At 29.5% G+C, this 17,721-nt stretch overlaps 1 protein-coding gene across 4 annotated transcripts in view; it reads right to left on the bottom strand.

The window, feature by feature from the left end:
- LOC127701873 (protein MON2 homolog) overlaps positions 1-17,721 on the bottom strand; it is a 226,139-nt gene that overhangs the window by 163,914 nt on the left and 44,504 nt on the right. The window lies entirely within an intron of this gene.

Raw genomic sequence — 17,721 nt, 5'->3', positions numbered from 1 at the left:
TGCTAAGGTTAATTTATATAGAATTAAATGAAAAGGGGCCTTGGTGGACGAGTGGTCTAAGTAGTTACTACTGTAATCACTAGCCAGTCAACACTGAGGTTGTGAGTTCGAACCCCGCTCGTGCGGGTGCACTCGACTCCAATCTTAATTAACTAGGATTGCCAGTTTTCCTATCGAAGGTCGTGGTTTTCTCCGGGCACTCCAGCTTCCTCCACCAATAAAAACTGGCCGCCACGAAATAGCCCAAAAGCGGTGCTTAAAAGTGGCGTTAAAACACCAAAAATCAAAAAAAATCAATCAAAATCAATTAAATGAAAAACACTAAAAGAATTAAATTTCTCCCAAATAGTCAATTTTACAAAAGTTATATCAAACCTTCACATGAAACTTCCAATATACCAACAATGAAAAATGTTGAAAATATAAGACATACATATACATTGCCTGATCATGCCAGTCCCTTGAATAATTACAGCTTTACCATTATCAAAACATATAAATATATAAATATAAAACATATTTCATTATTAGGTTTGGATGTGTAATTCAATGCCAAGGACTGTTTACTTTTTTTATCATTTGCATGTAGTGATTTTATGTCATTAATTGATACACCATAATCCTTTCTTTTCTATTGGAAACTTGAAAATGAAATATGTTGAAAATTGTGAAATAATTTAACAGTAATGATATCTGGTGAAGAACAGACTTTTCTATTAAACAAATAAAAAATAAACTTGTGGTGTTCTTATTATTTAGAAGAAAACAAAATACTTAAGTTTGAACTAAAATTTTATGTCTGTTTTGATTTCTCACAAGCTTATAGAAAGGTCAACTAATATATCAGTAAAAAAAAAATGATATTTTAATCTTTCCAAAGAGAATGGGCATAAAAATTATAATATGATAAATTTCTATCAATTGGCTCATTATAAGTTTCAATATAAATTGTCTATTTGTTTTAGTTTTTTTGTGCTATGTTACTTAAACATGCAAGAACATTTGAAATTGTTATGTTTCAATTTTTTAATATCTTCTTTTAAAATCTCTCTATCGTTTCTTTAGAAAATCCTCAGAAATTTAAAAAAAAAGTAAACAAAATTATAGATACTTCCATTTACTTGAAATAATATGTGACACTATATTATTTTGAGTGTTTAATGTCTGTTCTGGTGATAAACTTGAAAAAAATGGTAAATTCTTGGATGAATACAACAACAAAGGTTTCTGAGTAGGACAATCTGTAGTGAAAACATTCAGATTTTCAAAAAACAGATTTAAAAAGTATTTTAGATACCATGTATATGGTCAAGCAAAAAATAAACAAAGAGGTAAATTCTTGTCCACAAGAAATTTAGGAAATAACCTTGGAGACAACATTTTATTGCAATGGCCTTAGATGTGTGAAGTGTAATTTATTGATTTTATCAATTATGCCATCTTTCTATAGACCACTTTCAAATTTTTTAACTCCCCACCCCCTACATTTTCTTTGTCATAATGCTTATACCCCATATATTTTGTTTTTCTATTATGTTATTAGTCAAAGTAAGAACCAATTGTTCAATGATGTCATATATGTGGATTGACCTTGGGTCAACCAGTGTAACTGACATTCATAAAAAACAACTCAGATAGGTCTATTATATGTACTGTAAAAAATAAAGCGACTTGGTGATTATCGCAATATTAAGAACTCGTTTTTTTGTTCATTCTTAAAAAATCGCAATAATAAATGTACACAAAAATTTCTGAAAATTTAAAGTAAGTCACATCTTTTTACTTTCAATTCAACATCCAATTTAGAACCCATTCTCTTAACTGCACCTAAATAAGAGAAAAGCTGACAGAGTGCCATGAACTCTAAATGGGGAAAATCATACAAAACCTTTAACAACTAAAATGCTTCAATTGACACGAAATCGGTGAAAAAAAAATTGGTTAAACAAATATAAAACAATATAGAAGGAGAAATGCATCAACAAGCCTCACCATACTATTTTTATTTTAATTCTCTATTGTATTGCTCATCACTAATTACCAGTTACATAAATCTGAAGATACACAATCAGGCCCCAGAGTACACAGAAACTCAATTAAATAAGTTATAATCCAGTAATTTATTTCTCCAAATAGAAACCATTAATTTTATTAACAATTATTCAGTAAAACGAATGTATCCTAGCATAGAGAATTATAAGTTCTAACATGTACCACTCCATACTAAGAACCTCAGATGACTTATTTCATATGCTCAATACAGCACAATTAAATAACAGCTAATTTGAAGAAGTTGAATTCTCAAATAATTTGAAGACAAACCAATCCTTAATGAAATACATTACAAACATCTCTTTTCTGAACTCTTTTAAATGCGAGTGATTAATCATTAAACAAATTATATTATCAAAATATGGTGCCTGCCTTATAAAACACAAATTCCAATTCTATTTGACTGAAACAAAGGTTTTGATTAAACAAATCATATATTTTGAGAGGGGAAACTGAAGTTTGAATGCTGGAATGATCTGCACAATGGCAGACAGATTTTCTGTTTATCTAAAAATTCTTCTAACAGACACCATTGAGTTTGACACTCCAAAATAACTGTTTTCATGCTCCACAGATGTGTGACAAATAAACTTAATTCATGACAGTGAAATAAACATGATGTTTGAAACCATAGAATTCAATATAGCTATTTCGTAAATAGTAACAATTTTCTGCCCTATAGGTGACAATAGCAGCACTTTTGGCAATAAATACTTCAAACAGTGGATTATCCTACCAAAACCTTGTAAACTATATAGAATATTTGTCAGTCCAAAAAATATATGGTCCTGTTGCAGTATTACAAAACAGATTGTTACATATTTATCTCTATTGTCTATTGATTCAACTTTCAAAAATACATGTATCATCACAGTTTGGGAAAGACTTTGAAGTACTTTTGGACAAGGTAAATATATAAAGACTGTGGATTTAATTTTTTTGTTGCAATCAAGATTCCTTGTTGGAGAAATATTTGCTACTTCAAGGGTACTTGATTTTGCTGATTCATCATTTGTTTCTATCAAAGTTTCTAAAAAAAAAAAATTTCATTTACTCAAAAATTTAAATTTTTTGTTTCCCTCTATCCACGAAATCAACGAAATTGGTATTCTAAGAGTATTAATGAATCAACAGTATTAGGTGTACACATTTCTCCTAAATCTGAATAGTATCTTGATAAAATGGCTGCACCCACACTACTCAATGGTTTAGTGTAACCTAATTCAAACATTATTAACAAAGAATTCAATATTAACTTATAAAACAGGTGAGTTAGGCATCAATGAGGCAGTACATGTAGTAATATTACATCATCATTTCAAATCATAGTAAAATTATCTATAACGCTTATAAGTTTAGGAATTTTCATTTAAGTCTTACATAATAGACTTACTGATAAAGGTTATAATTACACCGTTTTAGTTCCCATATTGTGTCTGATATTTTTGGAGAAGTGCATCAATTTAATAATTTATAGTTTTAAGTTTGTTTTTCTGCATTGATATTGCAGTTAAAATGAAAGGATATGGGCTTGTTCTGATCCTTGCAAAAGATCATGTCTTGTTGTATAGTTTATTACGTTACAACAAAACATTTGATTGACAGATAGATGTCTACTTAACATCAAGCAGGAAACTTTTTTATACCATGCATATTCAGTACGATAACATGAAAATGTTCAATTTATTCTCATATTTTCTAGACTCAAGGTGATTTAGGGCAATAGGCTCTTATATATTGCATAAATACTGGTCTATTGTTAAAGACCAGAATGTTGAACATGTTGAAAGTATATTCCTACTTTTGAATCTGAATAAAAAATCTATAAATCATCAAAATTGAAAAGGAGCTTGTTTTCATAGAGCCAAACATTGCGTAAAAATATAGTAAAGATTTTACTGGAACAATCTTGAATAATCATGAGGATGGATGGATTGATGTAAAGACAAAGAGACAACAGTATACAAAAATACATCTGCCTTTGACTTCATGTAAAAATGTTTTATTAATGCCAATTTACTGGAAATATATGATAGGGGCTGTAGATTTTGTAAGATTAAAGGAATTCAAAAAGAAAATACCACTGTTGTTTCAGCATCAGAAGTTTTGTCTTGGAAACAAGCACTGTCTTGAATTTGTGCTTCATTGGCTTATGAAGAATCAATTTCCGAGTAAAAGTAATTTCTTTATGCTAAGATTGCTAATAGTCAATGAAATATACACTTAATGTAATTCTTTCAGGGGCAAATTCAATTTTAGTTCTGTCTATTTAACCTTTAAAGGACAAAGTCATTTTTCTTTTTTAACAAGATAACAACACTTGGGACAAACAGCTACATAAACCAAATATCAATCTGTCATTGGAATGAATGGTACACTGACTTAGTTCTTCCACATCATTGGACTTACCTAAATACAGCAAATTGAATTTAACCAGTAGATAAAAAATGGCATGGGTTTTACATGATGTCCTTTAAGATATCCAATATCACACATGTATAACGCTTTTTACAATGCATAACAAGGCATAAAACACAAATTCAAACTTAATAATTATCTAAAAAAAAGGAGGATTAAAAAAAAAAACAACATGTACCTTCTAAACTTCAAAATTGCTTTTCATCATAATACAAGTCAAGGAGGCTCTAATGGGAAGAAAAGTGATTATTAGTTTGAAAAAGATTAGGATTTCCTGGATAATAAGTTTCACAATTGCATCAAGAATATGGGGGATAAGGGGGTGTAGTTTTAAAATAACATTTTTTAATTCATTTACTCAAGTTCTGTGTCTGTCATAAAATGTCCTTTTAAGTTCATGGTAATTACCTGTCTCATTGACACTGACATATTGACATTGCTGCACTTATCCATATCAATAAAGTTTAAAACACATGTTAATTTACCTTTGACATCAACTTTAAATCTCTTTTTATTTGTACTAATTATCATACAAGTTTTCTGAGTTATGAGAATAAAAATGGTCAATCTACTCGTGTTCTGAATAGACATTTGGTTATTTACTTGTGTTCTGAGTAGAGAGTTGGTCAATTTAAGTGTTCTGAAAGAAATTTTGTCATTTACTTGTGTTCCGAGTAGAGAGTTGGTAAATATACTAGGGGCCTGAGTAGATATTTGGTAATTTACTATTGTTCAGAGTAGAAATTTGGTCAATTTGCAAGTTATATGAGTAGATAAGGTTAATTTACTAAGTGTTCTGACTTAAGAGACTAGGATTATTTACTAGTGTTCTGACTAAAAATTAGGTAAATTTATTAGTTTTCTGGCTAAAGATTAGGTAAATTTCACTAGTGTTCTGAGCAGAAATTTGGTCAAATTACTTACTCATGTTCTGAGTAGATAGTTGTTCAATTTACTAGTGTTCCAACTAAAGATTAGTTAAATTTTACTAGTTTTCTGAATAGACCTTTGGTCAAATTATTAGCATTATGAGTAGAGAGTTGGTCAATTTACTAGTGCTCATAGTAGACATTAGGTAAAGGAGTAGGGGCAATAAGGCCCTTATTTGACACAAATATTAGGGCAAATTGAAAAGTTTCCATATATATTCTTAACTTTGTACAAAGTACACTAAGGTACAAGGTGTTCAGAAAATAAAAACATATTTCACATTTAATGAGTTGTCATGGCAACAAACTATGACAAAATGTGTATATTTTGTAAAATTTCTACATTTTCTTTGTAATATGTCAACCTTCAAGTATATATTAGATTGGAAAAGCATGTGCACATCCAAGAAACAACTTCATATTTGGTTAGAATGTGTCAATGATTATAATAAAGCTTCTCTTAAATTATTTTGTTGTTTCTTGCCTGCGCATGATGTTTCTACACAGGAAATATTGACGGAAAACTCCATAAAGTTAGCTGAGTTTTCTTTGTTTTCATGAAAATGGTGCATAATCATGACATAATTGTGATGTCATGACATCAAAAATATGATGTTATTCATTTATATTTCTTGATTTTAAGCATTTCCAACCATTATGTGCAAATTTGAAATAGTTCCCAAAAACTTTATTTTCTTGGGCGAAAAAAACGGGTCTTAATGCCCCTTATCCTTTACTAGTGTTCTGAGTAAAGATAAGGTCAACTTAGTAGTGTATTGAGTAGACATTTGATAAATTTACTAGTATTCAGAGTAAAGATTTGAACAATTTACTTGTTTTCTACAAACACAGTCATTTTACAAGTGTTCTAAGTAAAGATTAAGCCAAATTACAAGTGTTTTAAGTAGAAATTTGATCAATATACAAGCCCTCTGAGTAGATATCAGGTATATTTATTAGTGTTCTGAGTAGAGATTTGGTCAATTTACTAGTGTTCTGAGAAGAGATTAGGTCAATTTTCTAAAGTATTAGTAGACACTTGGTCAATTTACATTAATCAATCTACTAGTGTTCTGATTAGACATTGGTCAATCTGTGTAGACATTTGGTCACTTGACTAGTGAGAGTCACATTGTCATACAGGTTTAAGCTGAACACTCATTGCACTGAAATATGGAAGCTGAGTATATCAACCTACTTTAACTGACAGAATTACAGATGCATGTAGGAGGGAAGAAGTAGAAATACTTTCCTTACACAGCACATATCATATTACGCATTTGTCTAGAGAATCTCAAATGTTGTTTCCATTTTCAGTAGAATTTAATTGTGAACAAAATAAACTTTCCGAAAAAAAATCCGAATATAGCAATATCATAAGTTCACCTAATTAAAATATCCTACCTTTATTATCGGATATAAAATTAATTTGATATGAAATGTTGATTATATATTAAAGTTGATCTCTACATACCAAGAAAAACACCATAATCAGAATATCACGACAGTCTTATCTATATAAAAATCTCACAAAGGTAGAATTTCATAACAGTCTTGTATAAGCATTTGTACTTAACAATTCTTATTCAGTGAAATCTAGACCTGCATTTCACAAAAAAATTTTGCGACTTAAATTGATCGTATTAGTCAACTTTCTAAACTTACAGCAGTCAATGAAAATAAAGTCTACAAATATTTGTTTCTTTTAAAAATAAACTGCTTCGCTGAGCGCAGCTGGATACGCCTGCAGAGGTCCAACCCTGAACAGTTGGGGCAAAAATGGACACAATATTCAAGCTTGATACAGGTCTGAATTTGGATTGTAATTAAATATTTGACATATTATAGGTTTCTGAATAAATGTAGTCAAAGAACTTGAAATTGGTTATATGAATTGAATTTATATTAAATTAAAGGTTTCTTGCTGTTGTGCAATACACTGTGCTGTTGCACAATACTAAGTAAATCTGTTGTCAGACTATAAACAAATCAAGTTCAATTTCTTCTCAATGTCATACCGGTATTTGAAATTTATGAAAATCAATAGGGAGATTACATTAATAGCTATAAATAATTCACCAAAGTTTCATGAGAACTGCTGAAAGCATTTTTGAGTTATTGTCCAAAAACTGGAAAATCCCCCTTTTTTTATGAATAAAACCCTGTAACTCGGAAACGTTAAATCTAAAATTTATAAAAATCTAAAAGGGAGCTCATGTCAATAGATATAAACAATTCACCAAAATTTCTTGCAAGTTGGTGAAAGCATTCTTGAGTTATTGTCGGAAAACTGCAAAATCCCCCCTTTTTTAATGAATAAAAACCCCAAAACTCAGAAACGGTAAATCTGAAATTTATAAAAAAAAAAAAACAAAAGGGAGCTCACATCAATAGATATAAACAATTCACCAAAGTTTCATGCATATTGGTTAAAGCTTTTTTGAGTTAATGTCGGACATGTTGACGACGGAAGGACGGACAGACAGTCAACGGTATACCATAATACATCCTGTAAACGGGTGTATAAAAACTAATTTCTATCTCTTGATTCAAATTCATTGACATGGAGAAAAACCAATTTAGTTTAGTACTCAAATATTTTGGGGTTTTCAGTAATTTCTTTCATACTATTTTCGCAAACAGAAGAGCAATGTGCTACAATTCAGTTTTTTTTATATGTTATAAACAGTCATTCACTTTTGTCTCAAATTTTCTCTGCATTTCTATTCTGCAATAATGTAAGTATAAATTGCCATTGGCAGAAGAGACACTGGCTGATCTACCGGTAATTAAATAATGATAAAAATAAATTATATAAAGCTTTTATCCTTTGTACACTTTTTTAATTCCATCAAATTATGAAATCATGTATTTTTTGCCATGTTTAATGGACATTTGGGTCATTCTGATCATCATTCAAAATGGGTTTATTAATCGTTTTTGTTTGCTTGACAAATACTGGAATATTCCAAAAGATGTTTAAAAGATTCTCATTTTACCCCAAAGACTTTAAACAATCCATAAAGACAAACACCTTTTTTATGCAAAAAATATTACGTTGCTCAAATAGACAAACACTTTTGTAAGTTATCTTCTTGGTTTTCTTATGTGCTATATATTTGACAATTTGAATACTCTTTAAAATAAAATCATGGAATATGTGTCCACTTAGGACACCATGCCCCACTCGCACTAATCTTTGTCTGTGTTCAGTGAATTTTGAAAACAAGATCAAAATCCTAATTTGTCAAACGAACATGTTTTCTAAATTTCTAGTTGATGTGACTAAACCTTTATGGTTAACTACATAACCAAAAATTTAAACCTGAGAATAAACTTATTTCCCACTATCACATTATGATGTTCCTTCCACGTACCGGGTAATCAGGGAAAAAAAACTGCAATTGGAAATTTAAAAAATTAAATTAGAGTTTATACATATTTTGATAAATTCCTAGAGTATTTGACATTAAACTGAAAAGTTCACATCATAATGAGCATCTGTACTAAGTTTCCAGCTGATGTGACAATACCTTCACTATAAACTACCTTAACCAAAAACTTAAACTTGATACAAGATTGACTAACAGACTTGGGGAAAAGAGAAGCACAACTGGAAGGATGGACAGTTGCAGACACCAGAAATCATAATGCCCATCCATCTATTATAAAATTTAAATAAACCTTTCAAATGACATTAAAATAATAGTAATTATTACATCATGGCCCATAAGCTACCTGTCCAACTTTTATATAAATATTCACAGAAATTTTACATTAAAAGTACAAACTTCATTGAAAAATGAGGTCAACTAATGCCTTATTGGTTCCTGTACCCTCCTTAAAGATTATTATGACCAGCCTCATACTTTAGGTCTAACTTCATTATCTCACATAGAAATGATGTTGTACCTCATGGGATGCAGAGATATCAATATATTTTTATTATATAATTCAAAATGAAATAAGTTCGTTGAGATTGTATGTTAAAAGGCAATCATGTTAATTCTGTCAAATAAAAATGAAAAAAAAAACAAAAAATTGTTTCCCACTGGGATATCAGTAAAAACTTGAGAATTTCATAGGAAATTGACAGACCTGTTTTGCCCATTACTTCCTGATATCTATCAAATTAACTAGTCTATTTCCTGACAAACTTCCATTGAAAACAAAGGGTTTCTCACATAAAACCTATTTTATATATATATAAATAAATAAATAAATATACTCAAAAATGCAGATGTCAAGATGAGCTAATCAAATTAGGATGGAAAAACATTGTCTATACAAGAAATATTTTCCTTCTTTATATACCTTTTCATTCCATCAAATTGAATATTTTTTGTAACCCTAGTGGCCATGTTTAATAGGTATTTAGGTCATTACAAACAGAAGTCTACATAACACAATAATGAAAACTAAAGAATGAGCAACAAGAACCAAACTAAAATCAAAGGTTGATCTATGACTTTAATGGGTTAGTTTGTGGTGAAAACCCTATAGTATATTTTATTTATAGGCTTACTGGGTGACCATTAATTCTGTTCCCTTTCCTGAGAAGTGTGTAGAAATTGTTGTAGATCTGTTTGAAATATCATCTAGATATCTTTTTGTCAGAAAAGCCCAAATGATGAAAATTACAATGTTATCTATATATAATATACATGTATCAATGCACTAAAAAAAGAAAATCTTGATATTTGAAAATTTTAGGAAGACCTTTTCTAAATGTAAAATGAGCATTCAAACATTCACTATTTGTGTGATGTATTTTTTTCCAAAATGAACTGAACTAGTATACATTATTGTTTAGGGGCCAGCTGAAGCCCGCCTCTGGGTTTGATTTTATCGCTGTGTTGAAGACCCATCAGTGGCCTTGGGCTGTTTTCTGCTCTTTGGTCGGGTTGTTGTCTCTTTGACACATTGCACGTTTCTATTCTCAATTATATTAACTTGACCCTTAATTGATCACTTCATGTTAGATAAATAATTGAACTTTTTGCTTCAGGTTAAATGTGAAAACCTTGTCTATTGTTGGTCTCTTAATTGGCAGGGAAATGTCCAGCTACGTTTTTCTTATTTCGTGACAAAAAAAGTAAAATCAACCCAATAGCAAACATCAGAAATGAAGAAATAATTCAGGACAGCTATACACCTTAATGTTCTTCCTCCAATTGTCTAAACTTCCCCTAGAGAGCAAGGAAGCTGTTACAGCCTTGTCCAGACAACTTGATGATCTTTTCCTCAAGGCCTCCAAGATGAATTGTAAAAAACCTTACACATCAACTATGTCAGGTGTTACTACAATTATGTTCTACTTGTCAGAAATATTTTCCTTCACATTGTTAGCTTGAATTCAGAGTAATTGATTTTGAATGTCTGTCCCTTTATTCTTTCTATGGTTTCTGCACTTACTTCTTTAATACTAACAGATCTCACCATACAAGTCAGATATTTCATGACAGTGTAAATGAAAACATTCTGCGGTCAGATTAGCATCATTAATTTGTCTATTGGGTGTCTAAACCAAGTTTGCAATAAAAAATGACTTAAACCCAGACACTGTGTACTATGTCAAACTATTTCTCCAAGATTTGTCTCCATGACATAATTCACAATCTAAAAGTTAAATCAATATCTGTAGGTTCAAATGCATGTGTATTCAGATTAAGAAGAGGTGTCTTGTAATACATGTATTGTAGAGGTGTCTTGCAATACCGGTACATGTATTGTAGAGGTGTATTGTAATGCATGTATTGTAGAGGTGTCTTGTAATACATGTATTGTAGAGGTGTCTTGTAATACATGTATTGACTATTGTAAAGGTGTCTTGTAATACATGTATTGTAGATGTGTCTTGTAATACATGTATTGTAGATGTGTCTTGTAATACATGTATTGTAGAGGTGTCTTGTAATACATGTATTGCACTCTTTTACATAAATTTTACTTTGCTGACCCAAAGAAGTAAAAAAAATTGAAAAGCTTTCACTTCAGAAAAACTAAAGTTAGAACTAAATTAACATTTTTTTAATTTGCTTTTTACACAAATTGCGCATTTGCATCTGTAACAGAAGAGTGGATGATATTGGAACTCACTGTGGATTTCTAATAACCATTGCAATCAACTTGAAAAATTCTAAAACTTTGAAGTAAAGACAATGTTAAGGTCATGAGGAATTTACTTTTTAAAATGAAGGTCAATGGACTTAAAACACAAATACACAAGTTCTTTGTTAATCTAAGAAATGGACATTCCTTAGATATCTAACAAAATCTGACAGAGAAAAAACACTCCAAGATTTAGAAATGGTATTTTCTGGATTTTACTCTAAAATCAGTGTTAATAAACTGTCAAATAAATATGAAAAAAAATCATTTTTAATGGACAAAGTAATTTCTATTCTAAAGAGTATACATGTAGTCAGAAAAGATGTGTAACAGAAATTCACTAAATTGGCTTTTATCTATTCTATTTACTCAGAAATGTCAGATGTGGAAACCAAGTTGAGAAGAAATATTTTTTTTAATTCCCTCAAACAGCTGTTTTCATTGAAAATGTGAATTTCCATACTAAAAAAACCTTTCAACAGATCAAGGTTAATTCCACACTGCTTAAATTGCTAAAAGTTTTGGTTAATTCATGTACAGTTTCAGTTGCAACATAAGTATTTTGAAGGGAGTTGGCTACCACATTAGGGTTAACTAGACATCATTGAGATGGGAGCCATCTTTGTGGGTCGTGCTGTGAATAACATGTGGTAAAAAATTTGTATCTTTACCATAGGACATGGGGTTGTCATCTGAAAGCAAAGTTTTTGACCTTGACCTTTGACCTAGGAAGTTGTACAAACATTATGACACACCCTCTGGTGCTGGTTAATATATATGTCAAGTATAAAGTATGAAATCATAACGGTTCTCTAGATGTAGAGCAGACACAATTTGTTATGGACGGACGGACGGAAAGACAGACAGACGGACGGAAGGACAGACTGATCACAATAGGGCGACCCGCCATTCGGCGGGGCCCTAATTAATATAATTTAGGCATAGGTTTTTATGCTATGCTAATTTGACTATACAGGATAAAAAGGTTCATATGTAGGACAATTTATAATTTTCACTTCCAACTTGTGAAGTAGGATAGTATTACCCCTACACAAAAATTTCCACATCACTGTATTTTTTAAATTAATCTTTTTTAATGTAAGGACATTAAAATATTGTGAAAAATTGAACCTTGAGGAAAATTTCACATCAGTCTTAGTTTGATGGGTAACGATAATATATATAAAGTATCTATTTTTGTAACTTTGTCCATTTAATGACAGGGACTTGTAAATAAATGTTACAGAAGCAAGATCATCGTGTCCTGATTCTATAAAACAGAAAGGATTAATCTACACAAGGAAAGATCTTGTGCACAGTCCAATAATTTTTATATTTACAATAGACAAAAGATTTCAAGTGTTACAGACAATAGCACTCTGTCTGATATGTCAACTTGTTCAACCACTTGTAAGATTCCATTTCCTCACCAATAATTACTTTAGTAATGAAATCGTAATGTTGTTTTCATACCTCATTCTTCCTGGTTATAAACAACACATACAAACATTCAACTTTAGTTAATACAGTCTTTCTACTTAAAATGGACAATCCTGTTGGAACTGTCACACAAGAATATCGTATGATGGCTTCCTGATTATATAACAAGAATTAGGAGATGTAATTAAGAATGGGTCAATATTCTAGAATTCAAATTTTATTTGTTTATTTATGAACGTCTTATAATTGTTTGTAGTAGACTTATTATTACCAAAAAACAGCTGTTAATTCAGTTTTCGATGTTTTGTTAATTACATGTAGAGAAATCTTTTAGTATTTTAGACTTTAATTAAGAATTAAATGTTGATTTTGTACATTCTAAGCCATATGAATGCAAATGATTTAGCACATTTTAAATGAAGAGTAGAAGCCCTTCTTGATTAAGAATGTGCAATGTTGTTTGCTTTCTTATTGCTTAGAACTTATAAAATCTTCATTCAACTATTATATTTACAGTAAATATGAACCAATATCATTGACTATTTTTTCCTATTGTTTACCATTAATCAAAATGGTGGTACCTACTTTAAAATGAACCAGATTTCACAAGACACAATACAATGTGGTATATGTCATGGCCAAAAGTCAAACTTACATAAAATTCACACAAAGTGGAATATAATTTTATTTATATCCTTTCAAATGAAAAACAATTTGTTTCCGTAGATAATGTTTATTGTCGTTCACATCAATGTGAAAATTATAACCTTTTACACTAAAAGTACCAAGAACAAATTTAAGAAATTGAATATTATCATGTTTTCATACAAATAGATGCATTACTAGAAATTTAGATTTAAAACCAATAACTAGATAGCTTTCAAAATTGGACATTTAGAGTTGTAATAGACTTGTTTTAGAAAGTATTATGTAATTTTAAATTTTAACTTCTCATGCAGTATTAAACATTAAGCTAATTTTGACTGAGTTATGGGACAGATTATTGGAATAAATTGTAAAACTCTGGAACATGTGTATTATCAACTTCCATTAAAAAATAATGCATTTTAAGGATTGCTTTGTCTTAAAAGTATCTAACAAAAGTGTATATAAGTTAAACAGTGCATATTTATCATTAAATTGTCAGCATTTTAAAGAAATCATTAGCAAGGCTGGTAAATTAATCCATATTAGTATAAAACTGTACTATCAATTACAATTGTATTAATGTATCTGTTCTATAAAAGTACTTTCTTTTAAAAAAAAATGGACTTTCCTTTACAATTTCTTAGAACTTCTCCTTCACAAATATCATTCTGTAAAACATTTAAGCAAACATTTCACACTAGTTCAACAGTTTTATACATAGATACTTCAAAGATAACAATATTTCCTAAAGACTTAATCTGAAGTATTTTATCAAAACATGTATTTCAAAAGGTCTGCCTACCTTAAAATGTACTATCATTCATGACTTTGTATAGTATCTAGAAATCTTGGATCTATAATCTTCAATCTAACCCAAGAGACAAACAAATTTTTGGAGCAACAGACAGTCAAATTGATAATTTGGCTGAAAAAGACCAACAATCCTTTTTTTTTAAATATAAGACATGTCCCTAAAAGTTTGCACTGTATGTTATATATGTACTATAAAACAACATGTCTCTCTTTAAATTCATACATTAACATATTGATTTTCCTTTTAAAAAACCCTAAACCAATTTCTACTTAACATTCACTGTCACCAGATCTCTGAATAATAATAGAATACAATTAGAGCAAAGCCATACTAATTCCCTATGTAACCAGTTTCAGCAATACAATTATAAACATAGTTTTTCTGTACCTGAAATAATATATAACTCTGTTTGTCTATATTTGTGTGGGACCACACTAAGACAAAATGAGTTTCAACTAGCATAGCATATATAAGTACTGTGAAATTATTATTACTAATGAGATAAAATTGAATGGTTCAGAAATTAACAAATTCTGACATCTAAATATATCTGGAGCTTATATCTCTCCGGATAATTTTTCAGTAAGATAGAGTTATCATAAGTCTGTATATTTCATTCTTAATAAACTTGGTAGAAGGTATACAAATCACTTATGTTTTAATTACTTTTTTCTCAGGATGATCTGATTTTTTTTTTTCTTGAGAGGCAATACCCAACCAACAGCTGTAGCTATCTTAGCTAGCTTCCTGTAGTAGCTAGCACATTTCGACCCTGTTTTCAAAATATGTTGATTTTTATTTCCTTATTTAAGTTAGTCCTCATCTATTAGACAATTGCTTCATTTTACCTGTCTGTGATGAAATTGCTTTAGGTTCTCAGACTAAAGTGCACAATTTGAAAGCACTGATTGGTTGATATTTATTTGGTCATCCAATAAAATAAAATTATATTTAAACATCACTTAAATAACTCACAATAATTCCACATTATCGCTATTTTGTGTATTTTTCGTTTGATCTTTTATTTGTGATAATTTTTCATATCATGCTAATCGCTTGAGATAGAAAATAATCATCAGAAACTAAGGGCCCACATGCCATTGTCAAAGTAAACATCAATGGCTTCATAGGCAAAATAGCGATAAACAGATTATCAATGGTCTTTCAAACTCGAGGAAGTTTCTCGGCCACATCTATTTTAACTATTTTAATGAGCCAATACTGAAGCTAATATTCAATGGATTAAGCTACAATAATTCCAACAATAGTTTCACAGTATATTTAGATTATAAATAGAATTCACATTCTCAGCTACAACAGTGCAATTTGGTTGTAAATAAATATAATAATCTGGTGAAGCTGGACACTATGATGAAATGGCTTAACTTGGTGAATTTCAGATAACCAGAAGGCAAGCTAATCTTCACTGAGCTAAAATCGTTTTTTCATTTATCAACAATTTTAGACCATAATGCCCAATTTGAAATTTTTGTCTTGTAATCAAAGTTAAGCCATCGAAAAATATTAAAGAAGTATCAATTAAGAAATAAAAAAAAAGATTAACTGAAAAAGTCAGGAGTAAAAAGCAGTTTCACAACATTGTTTAATTGTAAAAATAATAAAATAGGAAAATACTTTCATAAAATTGTGAATTTTTACAACCAATTACACTTAATGAAATATGCACATGTAAAGAAAGATATATTCCTCAAATAATTGTTTCCATTTTCATTTGCATAAAGGGTATAAAGAAGACATGGAAAAAATGACATTTTAACATCAAAGTCATTTTTTTTAAACAATCAAAAATAATCAATGCTTACCAATAAATTTTATTTATTTCATAAAAAATCTTGAATCAATACCTATAACAAAGCTGAATAACATATTTCATATCTTTATTCCTTTTATAATTCTATAAATGGAAATATTTTTGAGGAATGTATATATTGTTAGCTTTAAACCTACTATATCCCAGGCAAAGTAAAATCCCTGAACATAAAAAGATAAAAGTATGATAATATAACAATACATAAAATACTTAAGAATCTTTTACTTAACTATACCAATTTATAAAAGAAATAAACAAGATACTAACCAATAAACATGAATTTTCAATAATTCAAATTTAATTCTACATTGAAAAACTTATTTTGGCTTATCATAACCAAATCACATAATTTCGGCAAAAAATAATGCAACTATATATTTCATATATATAGAAAATTCATTTGTGTACTGTGATATATGTGGATTTTTCAAATAACATTTGTTTTGTAATTTTCTTTCCAATGACGTTATGACAGATGGTAGCAAAATATTTTGTGAGATGATAACTTCTGACAAATACAATTACAATAAACACCAATTAAACCTTACCACTGTCAGTGTCAGAAGAAATAATTGTCATAAGGTTAATCAATATTTATGTTACAAGTTAATTAACGAGAAAATGTACGCTTTAGTTATTACCTTTTTAAACCATTAACACCAGCATATTTATGTTTTCTTTAATTCAAAAATACATCTTTAATTTCATACATGGATTGAATTATTTACATGACAAATGGCTGAAATTAGCTAGTTAAAAACCCTTATTCCCTCTTTTTATTGGGATATGTTTATATATTTATACACATATTTTTTTTGTCCTGGCATATTTCAATTTTTGGATAAAAGATAACTGAAATTATCATTTTAACAATTTTAATGGAACATAATCATTTCAAAGATATTTTATGTGACAGTTTTAGCAATATACAATACTTGGTAGCACTCTTGTCAAAACTTATTTGTACTGAGCTTCCATCTGGCAATTCAAGTGCGTTATTTGTCCTTAATCTCATTGTCATGTGAATGACCTTATAAAATATACCTTCACTTTTCATTTGTTTTTACACTTGATTTCCATAAGATTAAACATTTTTGAAGCCATATTTCAAGCAATGAAGCACCAAAACAACCTCATATTCAGCAATACCAGATTCACATTGTGTGATTGGCTGATAACTGAAGACTCATCCAATTAATGCAACGAATTTTCTTATAAAATAAAATAAAGGAAAAAAAAATATAAACAAATTGAAAGCAATCGGGACAATTCATCTACTTAACTATAAATAAATCATTGTAGTCAAAAAGGCTTTACTAAAAATAATAAATTCCCAGGCCATAGCAAGTTCCTCTTAGAAAGAATCCATTTCCATCACTATTCTATGTATGTTACTTTTATATAAAATCTAACTATAACACACTTCAAACTATTGAAAACCATTTCAAGCAAACACTTATGTTTTAACACCATGACCA

The sequence above is a fragment of the Mytilus californianus genome, unplaced genomic scaffold, assembly GCF_021869535.1.
Source record: "Mytilus californianus isolate M0D057914Y unplaced genomic scaffold, xbMytCali1.0.p SCAF_1, whole genome shotgun sequence".
NCBI lineage: Eukaryota > Metazoa > Mollusca > Bivalvia > Mytilida > Mytilidae > Mytilus > Mytilus californianus.
The sequence above is the reverse complement of the archived record's forward strand: the minus strand, read 5'-3'. Positions and strand labels throughout refer to the sequence as shown.